Below are 11301 nucleotides of genomic sequence, written 5' to 3'. Positions count from 1 at the left end.
ATCAGTAGCCTTTCTTTATAACAATAACAAGCAATTGGAGAAAGAGTACAGGGAAATGCTCCCATTCACAATTGCTGCAAAAATAAAATATCTTGGAATAAATCTGACCAAGAAACCACAGATCTCTACAATGAAAATTTTAAACCATTAAAGAAAGAGATTGAGGAAGACACCAGAAGATGGAAGGACCTCCCACGCTCATGGATTGAAAGAATTAGTATTGTGAAAATGATCATCCTACCAAAAGCAATATATAAATTTAATGCAATGCCAATCAAAATACCCATGACATAGTTCACAGAATTAGAAAAAATACATAAATTTGTATGGAAGCACAAAAGACCTCAGACACCCAAAGAACCCTGTGCACAAAGAGCAATGCTGTGGGCATTAGTATATCAGAACTCAAAATATATTACAGAGCTATTTCCATAAAAGCAGTATGGTACCAGCAGTAAAATATACCTATAGGTCAATGGAATGTCATTGAAGATCTAATCCCAAGTACACACAATTTCAGCTACCTGATATCTGACAAAGGGGCCAAGAACACACATTGGGGGAAGGACAGTGTCTTCAATAAATGGTGTTGGCAAAACTGGATCTCTACCTGTAGAAGAATCAACCTAGATCCTTATCTTTCACCTTGCACAAAAGTCAACTTGAAATAGATCAAACAACATCTCAATGTGAACCTGTAAACCCTGAAACTATTAGAAGAATATATTGACAGTAACTTACATGATATAGGTGTAGGAAAGGATTTTTCTAAATTGGACAGAAGTGGCTCAGGAATGAATGTGTACTATTCAAATATATAATATGATTATAAACTTTCTTCTCCAAAGTTGATAAAATGAATGAAATAAAAATAAAGCTTTAAAAATATAATAATTTATTGACTTTCTCCTCTCAGGACGAGGGTTGAATGTGTCTTAACTCCTTCTTTCCTTCCATCTATCCTTCTTTCTTTCCTTCCTTCCTTCTTCTTTCTTTCTTTTTTCTTTCTTTCTTTCTTTTTTTCTTTCTTTCTTTCTTTCATCATTCTTTTTTCTTTTTATGCATGTAGTCTGGTGGGGTATTGTATTGTGCATGTGTGCTATTTAGAGTGCATGTGTATAGACATGTGTGGAAGCCCAAGGTCAATTTTGGGTATATTTATTTGTCTACTTTCCACCTTTATTTTCTGAAACAGACCATGTCATTGAAAGATAAGTTCCCTAATTTTTCAAGACTGGCAAAGCAAATGAGCCTCAGTTATCATCCTGTCTCCATTCCCCTGCCCAAGGGATGGGATTACAGGCATACACTGTAGGCCCGAATTCTTATATTTGTCTTCAAGCTTAGAAGTCATGCACTTACCAAATTAGCTGTCTTCCCAGCTTTCTAATTCGTTTTGATGAAAAAGAGTAAAACATCTTTTGGACCTAAGTTCACCATCTGATACTGGAAAGATTTTTTCATGAAAAGTAACAACAATAAGAATTTCAAACTGCCCTCATTTTTCTTACCAGGGAAAGAAATTAAGGAATAATTTAGAGAAAATTAAAAAATTGTTTGTTAAATTGCATTCTTTAAAGACAGTGGGCATTTAGTGAGTGATATTTTTTTTCTTTTTCAAGAGTATTTAGAAAATATTTTGTGATATGGACTCTGTGATTTCTCTACTGTTAGCATCAAAATGCTCAAATTTTTATTTTTCAGAACATTATATACTAAGTACAAAATGAATAATAGAAAAATAAAACTCTAATCCATCTTTAATTCATTTTAGAAACATATACTTTTAGTTGACAAACTGAACTTTAATGTGTAGTAACAAAATACTTAATTTGTTATAAAGGTTATTCTTTTTGTATTATACAAAGAAGCATTTTCCAATAGCATCAAAAAGACCCACTTCAAATACTAATTTTATTTATATTGCTGTTGTAATAGTATTATATTGAAATAATTAAATCTAGGATTTTTCATGTATTAGCCCTGTTTCTCATGATACTCATTGTGCAGCAATACTTACAAAAAGGGAAAGTTAAATATTTGCAACAGTTTGTGATTCAGACATGAAAGAAAACTGCTAAACATTCATGTGATTTGAAAAAAAAAGTAACATTACTTATTTAAGAATGGTTTAAGTTGATGATTTAAACCAGTGATGGTGGCACATGCCTTTAGTCCCAGCACTTGGGAGGCAGAACTCTGAGAGTTAAGGGTCCAGGGTCCCGGTTTATGTAACGACATCCAGACCATTCAGGACTAAAATATAAGATTTTGTCTCAGAAAAAGTTAATTCACAAAAATGATTGTGTATTATTTTTAAAATATACCTAATAACCACATAATTAGTAAAAGCATTTCATTACAAAACCACTGGCATAGTCAATAACAGCTTCCAGAGCAAAGATGCATCTCTTTCAAAATTGTCTGTAATTTTTAGATTCACAGTGTTGAATTAATACATTCATACACTATTGTACTCAGTATAAACCCTGTAAGTCATAAAACTGAATGATGTTTTAACCTTTAGAAAAGATCTCCATTTTTATTAAATATACTGTTTCATACAGATAAGCTCATTTTTAATGCAACTAACACTTAGATGATTGTACATGAGTCTCTAACCTCTATATATCTGATTATTACTAGTCATGGTCAGTTACTTTCTGAGATCCTTGGCACCTGAGCATGGATATAAAGTCATCAGTTAGATTTCAGTGGTAATGTTTTACATATCTACTAATTAACATGAATCAAATTTTTATGCTTCTTCCTCAAATACAACTCATTTTTTATTGATTGATTTATTTTTGTATTTTATACAGAGCACTTCAAACAATCTTATTCATCTTTATACCCACATACTAAATGGCACCCTCCCATAGCCACTATCCCCCGCCAGAGCCTTTATACTCTGTCATTCCTGTAACTGTCCACTGTGTTATCAGTGCTAGTCCATCCACTGAGTCTAGTCAGCCTATCTATAGTTCTTGTTTTAGGAAGATCAGCTCTTCCTCATCCAGCAGCAATCATTGCCAACATTCCTTGAGATAAGATTGGGGTCTCCTGTTCATTTTCCCAGTTCTATGCTAGAATACTGTCTGGGAGACTCTTGGGCCATGCTGGCCAAGAACTCAAAGGAAGGTATCTCCTGGTTGGCATTGTTTCTTGTTATATAGACTTAGGTTATACACATGGACTCTTAAATAATTATACTGATCACTTTAATCTCTGGTTACTCTTTTCTATTGGGTGTTTAAGACCATATAGTTTGCCCAGATTAACCAATTTATTTTTACTCTTAAGGTCGTTTCAGGATGTGTACCTCAGGGGTCACATGGGCATGGGAGGACCCCCTGGCTCCTTTCTCTTTCCAGTTCCATTTATGAGAAGAAAAGTCAAAAGGTCCTCCTTGACCATGACAGACTTCATTTTGAAAATTGGAGGAAATGTTTCCTCTGTGTTGACCCTCTTCTTTGTAGCTTGAAATCTGGTTCAAGCCCATCTTGTGGGGTCTCCATGGCCTCCTTGATCAATAGGGCAGGTGACTCAACACAGTTCCCAGACATTTTCAGAGATGCTGCATAGTCTCCTGGAACTTAGTTAACTTGGAGGGCAAGGAGCAAAAACTGTCCTTCAAATCCCTCTGACCAGATTAGTATAGGCCTCAAAGTATGACTTAAATATATAAGAAGGTTAGTTCCACCCATCTGGTACTTTAATTTCCATGTACCACATAGATAAAACTTGGGTAATGTCCTAGTTGTTTCTCCACTGCTGTGACAAAATACTCAGACCAATACCAACTTGGGGAAGAAAGGGTTTATTTTATCTTACATCTCCTGGGTCACAGTTCATCAGGGAGCACAAGGTAGGAACTCAGGGTAGGAACCTGGAGACAGGAGCTATAGCACAGTCCATATAGGAACACTGCTTTCTGGCTTCCTCCCCTGAGCCCTGCTCAGCCTGTTTTATTCTGTAACAAGGCCCACCTGCCCTGGGGTCGTGCCTCCCATTGTGTGCTGGGCACTTCCACATCACTCAGCAATCAAGAAGATCACCACAGACAAGGCCACAGGACAGTCCAATGGAGGAAATTCCCCAGTTGAGACTCCCTCAACCCAGGTGTATCAAGTTGACACTAAAGCTATCCAGCACAATTAACCCCTTGTCAACTCGATGCACAAAAACATCACTATTAAACCATAACCTTTCCAATTCTTGTCCTCAATATATAATGTTAATATCACAACATAAGACAGTTACAACTGTAATAAGACCCACAGTCCTTAAAAAATCCAAACATTTAAAAGTCCATAATTTCTTTTAAAGGTCTCTGAACTTTGCATTCCTGTAAAATCCAAAACAACCACTGTCTTATTTCAAAGGGAAGAATCAGGCACACCTAAGCAAAGTCAAAGTCCAGAAAAGTAGCTCAAGGCTGGGAACCTGGGATGCACTCATGATATTCTGGGATCCAAAGGGGTCTGGCAGCTCCACCTCTCTGACTCTGCCATCCACAGCACACAAAGTTCATCTCACAGACCCAGACCAGCTCCATTTGACAACTACTGCTGTTCTTGGTGGTCGTTCCATGGTCCTGATATATCCAGAAAGCTTGGGTCTCCACTGAAACTGAGACTACACCTTCATCAATGGCCCCTTCTTGCCTCCTGGGGTGCAAAGCCTCAGATTCTATCCATGACTCCTTCAATCCTGGGGTCTTCACTGAAACTGAAGCTGTACTTCACCATGGCCTTTCCTGGCCACTTAGAGTGGCAAGCCTCTGTAGCTCTCTGTGAACCGTTCATGCTTTTAATACCAGAACCATGCAAGAGACTCTTACACACTATCAAATCCTGTTTCCAGGTAGAGATGGAAGTTCGGGTTTCCTATGCACCACAGCTTCTGTGTGTGGACCCTGAGGAAATACTTCCCAGAAGATTTCACAACAGTGATGCTGATCTCTCGTTACTTAGAGCTGATTTTTCAGCCCCAGCTAACCAGCATCAATTGTCCCAGTAAAGCAAAGGTTTTATTTCAGGTACTGGTCTCTTCTTAATCACATCTGATTCTTCAGCCCCAGCTGACCAGAACCCATAAGTTTTCAATTCAAAACACCACACAAACAGCTCTGATAGTATCTGCTTGCCTTTGAAGCTTAAAAAACCAGGACTCCACTGTTCACAACTCTTTCAGCAAAACTGTTCCAAGCTCCACAGCAACAACTCAGTTGCTTTTCCATCATAGAGTTCTAAACATTTCCACAATCCTCCTAAAAATACCAAGGTCAGATCTGTCACAGCAGTACCTCACACCTGGTACCAGTTTCTGTCCTAGTTTTTTTCTCCATTGCTGTGACAAAATACTCAGACCAATACCAACTTGGGGAAGAAAGGGTTTATATTATCTTACTCCTAGGTCATAGTTCATCAGGGAGCCCAAGGTAGGAACTCAGGTCTGGAACCTGGAGGCAGGAGCTAGGGCACAGGCCATGGAGGAACACTGCTTACTGGCTTTCTCAACTGGCCCCTGCTCAGCCTGCTTTCTTATGCAACATAGGCCCAACTGCCCTAGGGTGTTACCACCAATAGTGGTCTGGGTTCTCCCACATCATTGAAAAATCAAGAAAATACCCCACAGACATGGCCACAGGCCAGTCCAATGGAGGCAATTACCCAGCTGAGGCTCCCTCAACCTAGGTTTGTCAAATTGAAAATAACGTTATCAAGCACTGGCAAAAAGGGAAGTTCACAGATAAACCTTGACTAGGCATATATTATGTTCCTCGAGCTAGTTGTATGTATAATTTTTCAGGACGTTTTTGGACTAATATGGCTCCCTCTGGTTTTTTTTTTAAACCTCGGTAGGCACTGTATATCTCTTTTGTTGTAGAAACCTTCCACCATGGTTTCCCCATTTTTCCTATTTTTGCCCTTCTCCTATGGTCCTGCCTATCTTGAGCTCCTTCTTTCCCTTTATCCCTAAGGTTCCTTGTATAGCCCTCCCTCCTCCCTCTCATTAAAATAACCAAATTTTTACCCATATCTCCCTTATTAACACCTATTTCCTACTGCTCTCTTTCAGATTTTTCTTTTCTTAACCTCCATTTTTCCTTTTCATTATCCCGGTTCCTGTAATTATGTCTGAATACATACTCACTTATCATGATTTGGTGCTAGTGTCAACATATGAGGAAGAACATACATTGCCTTTTTCTTTTTTTTTTTTTTTTGTGTCTGTGTTACTTCACTTAGTATAACAATTTCTAGTTCCATCTATTTTCCTGCAAATTTCATGATTTCATCTTTCTTTACTGCTGAGTAGAGCTCTATCATATAACTGAACCACATTTTCATTATCCACTCATCAATTGAGGGACACTTAGGTTGCTTCCATCTCTCAGCTATTATGAAAAAAGCAGAAACAAACATGGATGCACAAGTGTCTCTGCAATAGGATGAGTTCCTTGGTTATATGCCATGGAGTGGTATAACTGGGTAAAATGGGAGCTTCATTTTTAGTTTTTTTAAGAGTTCTCCACACTGCTTTCCATAGGGTTGCACAAGTTTGCAGTCCCATCAGCAATGGATGAGCATTCCCCTTTGCCCACATCCTCTCCATCTTTTGGTATCATTTATTCTTTTGATGTTAGCCAAGTCTGATTGGGGTAAGACGAAATCTTAAAGTGGTTTTAATTTGCATTTCCCTAATTACTAATGATGTTGAGTTCCTTTTAAGATGCTTCTTAGCCATCTATATTTGAGACTCTCTGTTCAGCTCCTTAGCCCATCTTTTAATTGGGTTAGTTCCTTTCTTGATTCTTTGTTTTTTGAGTTCTTTATATATTCTGGATGTTAAACCTCTGTCAGATGTGTTGCTGGTGAAGATTTTCTCATACTCTGTGGGTTTCAGTGTAGAGGTCTTTAATGTCTATGGTCAGGTTTATTGTGAGACTTTTTTTGGGTGGGGGCTATTGTGAAAGGGAGTGTTGCCATGTACTCTTCTCTGGTTGCTTGTTACTGGTAGATAGAAAGGCTACATCGCTACAGACTTGTAGATTACTTTTTCAACCTGACACTTTACTGAAAATATTAATCACTTCTAGGAATTTTCTGGTGGAATTTTGGCCTCTCTTAGATACAATATCATATCATCTACAAAAAGGGATAATCTGACCTCTTCTTTTCCAATTATTGCTCCTTTAATTTCCCTGTCTTATCTTATTGCTCTTGTGGGAGTTTCAGGCACTATGTTAGAAAGGACTGGAGATAGTGGACAGCATTGTCTGGTTCCTGATTTTAATGGGAATACTCCAGTTTTTCTCCATTTAAAATGATGTTGGCTGTGAGTTTGCTGCATATGGCTTTAATTATGTTGAAGTATCTTCACTCCAGTCCAATTTCCTCTAGGACGTTTTACATAAATGCATGTTGAATTTTGTCAAAGGCCTTCTCTGCATCTATTGAGATGACCAGGTGGTTCTTGTCTTTGAGTCCATTTCTATGGTATATGACATTTATTGACTTACATATATTGAACCATCCCTCCATCATTTGAATAAAGCCGACTCAATCATGGTGGATTATCTTTCTGATGTGTGTCTGTATGTGGTTTTTAAGTATTTTGATGAGGATTTTGCATCTATATTCTCTAAGAATATGAGGCTATATATTTCTCTCTCTTTTTTTGGTTGTATCTTTACCTGGTTTTGGTATTAGTGATGTTTGCTTCATATAACTAATTTGGAAGTTCTCCCTCCATTTCTCTTTTTGAATAAATTATGTGGTATTGGATACAGATCTTCTTTAAATGTCTGTTAGAATTTTGCTTTAAAACCATCTTGTCCTGGGCCTTATCTAGTTGGGAGATTTTTATTGCTGTTTCAATTTCCTATGTGTTAGGAGTCTGTTTAAGCTGGTGAACTTTTCTTTATTTGGTTTTGGTGGTTCCCATGCTTTTAGGTACGCATCTATTTCTTTTTGGCTTCCATATTTAGTAGTTTATAGGGTTTTAATGTATTCCCTTATAATGCTTTGGATCTTTTTGGTGTCTACTGTGATGTTTCCCCTTTCATCTCTGATTTTGTTGATTTGGAGGTCCTCTTTCTTTTGGTTAGCTGGGCTAGGCATCTTCCAATCTTGTTTACCTTTTTTAAGAGCCAGCTCTTGGATTGTTGATTCTTTGTAATGTTTACTTTGTTTCTATTTCATTAATTTCTTCTCTGATTTTTGTTATTTTTTCTTGCCTGCTGGGTTTGGGTTACATTTGTTGTTACTTTTCAAGTGCCTTTAGTTACAATGTTAAGTCATTTATTCATGTTCTTTGTGATTTTTTAAATGTAGGCACTTAGAGCTATAAAATTCCCTCTCAGGACTGCTTTCAATGTGCCCCAGAGGTTTTTTTGTGTTGTATTGTCCTTTTCATTTAGTTCCTGGAATACTTTTATTCCTGTCTTAATTTCTACTTTGAATCATTCATCATTCAGGAGTGTGTTGTTTAATCTCCATGTGTTCTTGTAGGTACTACAATTTCTTCCATTGCTGATTTTAAGCTTCATTGCATTGTGGTTTGATAGAAAGCATGCAATTGTTTCAATCTTTTTGTATTTGTTGAGGCTTGCTTTGTGCCCCAGTATGTGGTCGAGTTTGGAGAAATTTTCATGGGGCATTGAATAGAAAGTATATTCTTTGGTGTTTGGGTGGAGTAATTGGTACATATCTGTTAGGTACACTTAACATACGGTATTGTTTAATTCAGATGTCTCTCTGTTAATTCTCTGTCCTGTTGACCTATCTAATTGTGACAATGGGGTACTAGAAGTCCCCTTATATTAATAGACGTGGGTTAACCTGGGTCTTAAAGTTTTATAGTACTGTGTTAATGAATTTTGGTTCACCAGAGTTTGGAGATTATATGTTCATTATTGTAATATCTTCTTGGTTGATTGTTCCTTTGATCAGAATGAAGTGGCCCTCTTTACCTCTTCTGATTAATTTTAGTTTGAAGTCTATTTTGTCAGATATTAGAATTGCCACTCCTGCTTTTTTCTTAGTACCATTTTCTTGGAATAATTTTTTTCCAATCTATCACCTTAAGGTAGTGCCTGTCCTTTAAAGTGAGATGGGTTTCTTGAAGACGACAAAAAGATGTGTTTTGTTTCATAATCCATTCAACTAGTCTATGTCTTTTGACTATAGAGTTCAGTCTATTGCTATTTTAAAGTTATTAATGAAAGATGTGTATTGATTCCTGTTATTTTGATTTCTATTTGCATTTTTGGTGTAGCTGTGCTTTTCCACAGTTATACCTTCATTAAGTTTCTTTCTGTAAGCCATTAGATATAGTTGTTCCTTTCTTTAGCTCTTTGTATTGCTTCAAGAACTCTCTGAAAGACTGGTTTTTTGGACATAAATTCTTTCAGCCTAGTCATGTGATGGAAAAATTTTCTTTCCCTTTCAACTATAATAGATGTTTTGGCTTGGTAAAGTACTCTGGTTTAGCATCTGTGGTCATTTAGAACTGGGAATACTTTGTTCCAGGCTCTTCTGGCTTTCATAGTTTGCACTGAAATGTCAGCTGTAATTCTGATGGGTTTTCCTTTATATGTGACTTGCTTTTTTCTTTTGCAGCTTTCAAAATTCTTTCTTTGTTCTGTATATTTAGTGTTTTTACTATGATTTGCCATGGATAGTTTCTTTTCTGGTCCTCTCTATTTGGTGTTCTATATGCTTCTTGAATTTGTATGGGCATGTCCTTATTTAAATTTGGGAAATTTTCTTCCTCAACCTTGTTGAAGATCTGGTCCGTACCATTATCGTGAGAGCCTTCTCCTTCCTCTATGCCTATGATGTGTAAGTTTCGTCTTTTTATCATGTCACAGAATTGCTGAATACTCCATTCTTGTGTTTTCTTAAATTTTTCATAATCTTTGTTTGGGTGGTCTAATTTGTCACTTTGTCTTCCAGTCTTGATATTCTTTTTCCTATTTTGTTTACCCTATTGGTGAGGCTTTCTCCCATCGTTTTTAACAGGCTTTTTGGATCTTTCACTTCCTTTTTCATTTCAGCCTGTGTATTCTTCAATATTTTTATGCCTTTTCTGACTTCTTACAGAAGTTTGTTCCAATCTTCTTTCAGTTCTTTGATTTCTTTTTTCATGTGTTCTTTAAATTAACTGAATTTTTTATCATGTTTACAACTGTTCTTTTGAATTCCATGCCCTATCTTATCTCTAGGGGCTTCTCATTGTACTCCTCTATAGGACTAGTTGGTACTTGTTGGGGATAGATTATTTGGGTGTTTTATGTTGTTCTCTTTTCACTGTGACTTTGGCATGTGGATTTCTTTTGTACTTTCTGATTCTGTGTAAGACTCAAACCTTCCTTTGTTGACTTTAGGTCCGCTTCTTTTTGTAAAGGTTATGTGCCTTTGTGGTTTACTTGTTGGGTATGAAGAGCTGGTTGGTCTAAGCTTCAGGTTTTCTCCTTTCATTTTATATTTGAGAGGCCAGATAGCTTTCATCCTGCTGCTCAGGACTTTCCACAGAGGCCCAAGTCAGATGAGGATCAGATACTCTCAGGCTTTCTCCTAAGGTCTGAATCCCTCCAGGAAAGATGCTGTCCTTAGGAGTTGAGGACTGTTCTGGTTGGCACAAGGGTCTCTCTTAGGCATTCAAAGGTGAGGTGAGGGAGGAAACAGGTCAGGAGGGCTCCTGAGGACTAGACAAAGGAATTGGCTTGGTCTGGGTGCAAATGGTGAGCAAACAGTGGGGAGTCTGGGCCAAGAGGGCAGATCAAGCTCTTGGTTGCCAGGAGAAGTAATGTGCCATTACCCATACTAGGAGAGATGGGATGGAGGAGTTGGGAGGATGAAAGAGACAGGGGGAATCAAGGCACAGTGGGGTCTTCTGAATTCACCCAGGAATGAAGCTGGTCCGAGGTAGCTGGTGGCTGTGCTGCCCAGAAATGCAAACTTGATGGGAGGGAGGGAACAGGCCCTGAGGGTTTCAGGCTTCAGGGGACTAGAGGGAGTAATTGGGCTGCTGTGGGTGCACAGGATCAGGAAGTAGTTTGGAGCCTGGGACAAAGTGCAATCCAAAGGTCTAAGGTGCCATGAGAAGAAATGGGCCAGTGCCCATGTTAGGAGGAGAGATGGTATGGGCAATGATGGTGTATACTTAAGGTTAATTACTATCCAAAATAGGTAATATTAAAGATGAGAGAGATTTGCAAAATGTAAAATAGACTAAAGGAAAAAAGATATATAAAATATTTTAAGTTGAAACAAATAATGGAATTTATTT

The sequence above is a fragment of the Nannospalax galili genome, unplaced genomic scaffold (assembly GCF_000622305.1).
Source record: "Nannospalax galili isolate Female #2095 unplaced genomic scaffold, S.galili_v1.0 scaffold918, whole genome shotgun sequence".
Lineage (NCBI taxonomy): Eukaryota > Metazoa > Chordata > Mammalia > Rodentia > Spalacidae > Nannospalax > Nannospalax galili.
The sequence above is the reverse complement of the archived record's forward strand: the minus strand, read 5'-3'. Positions refer to the sequence as shown.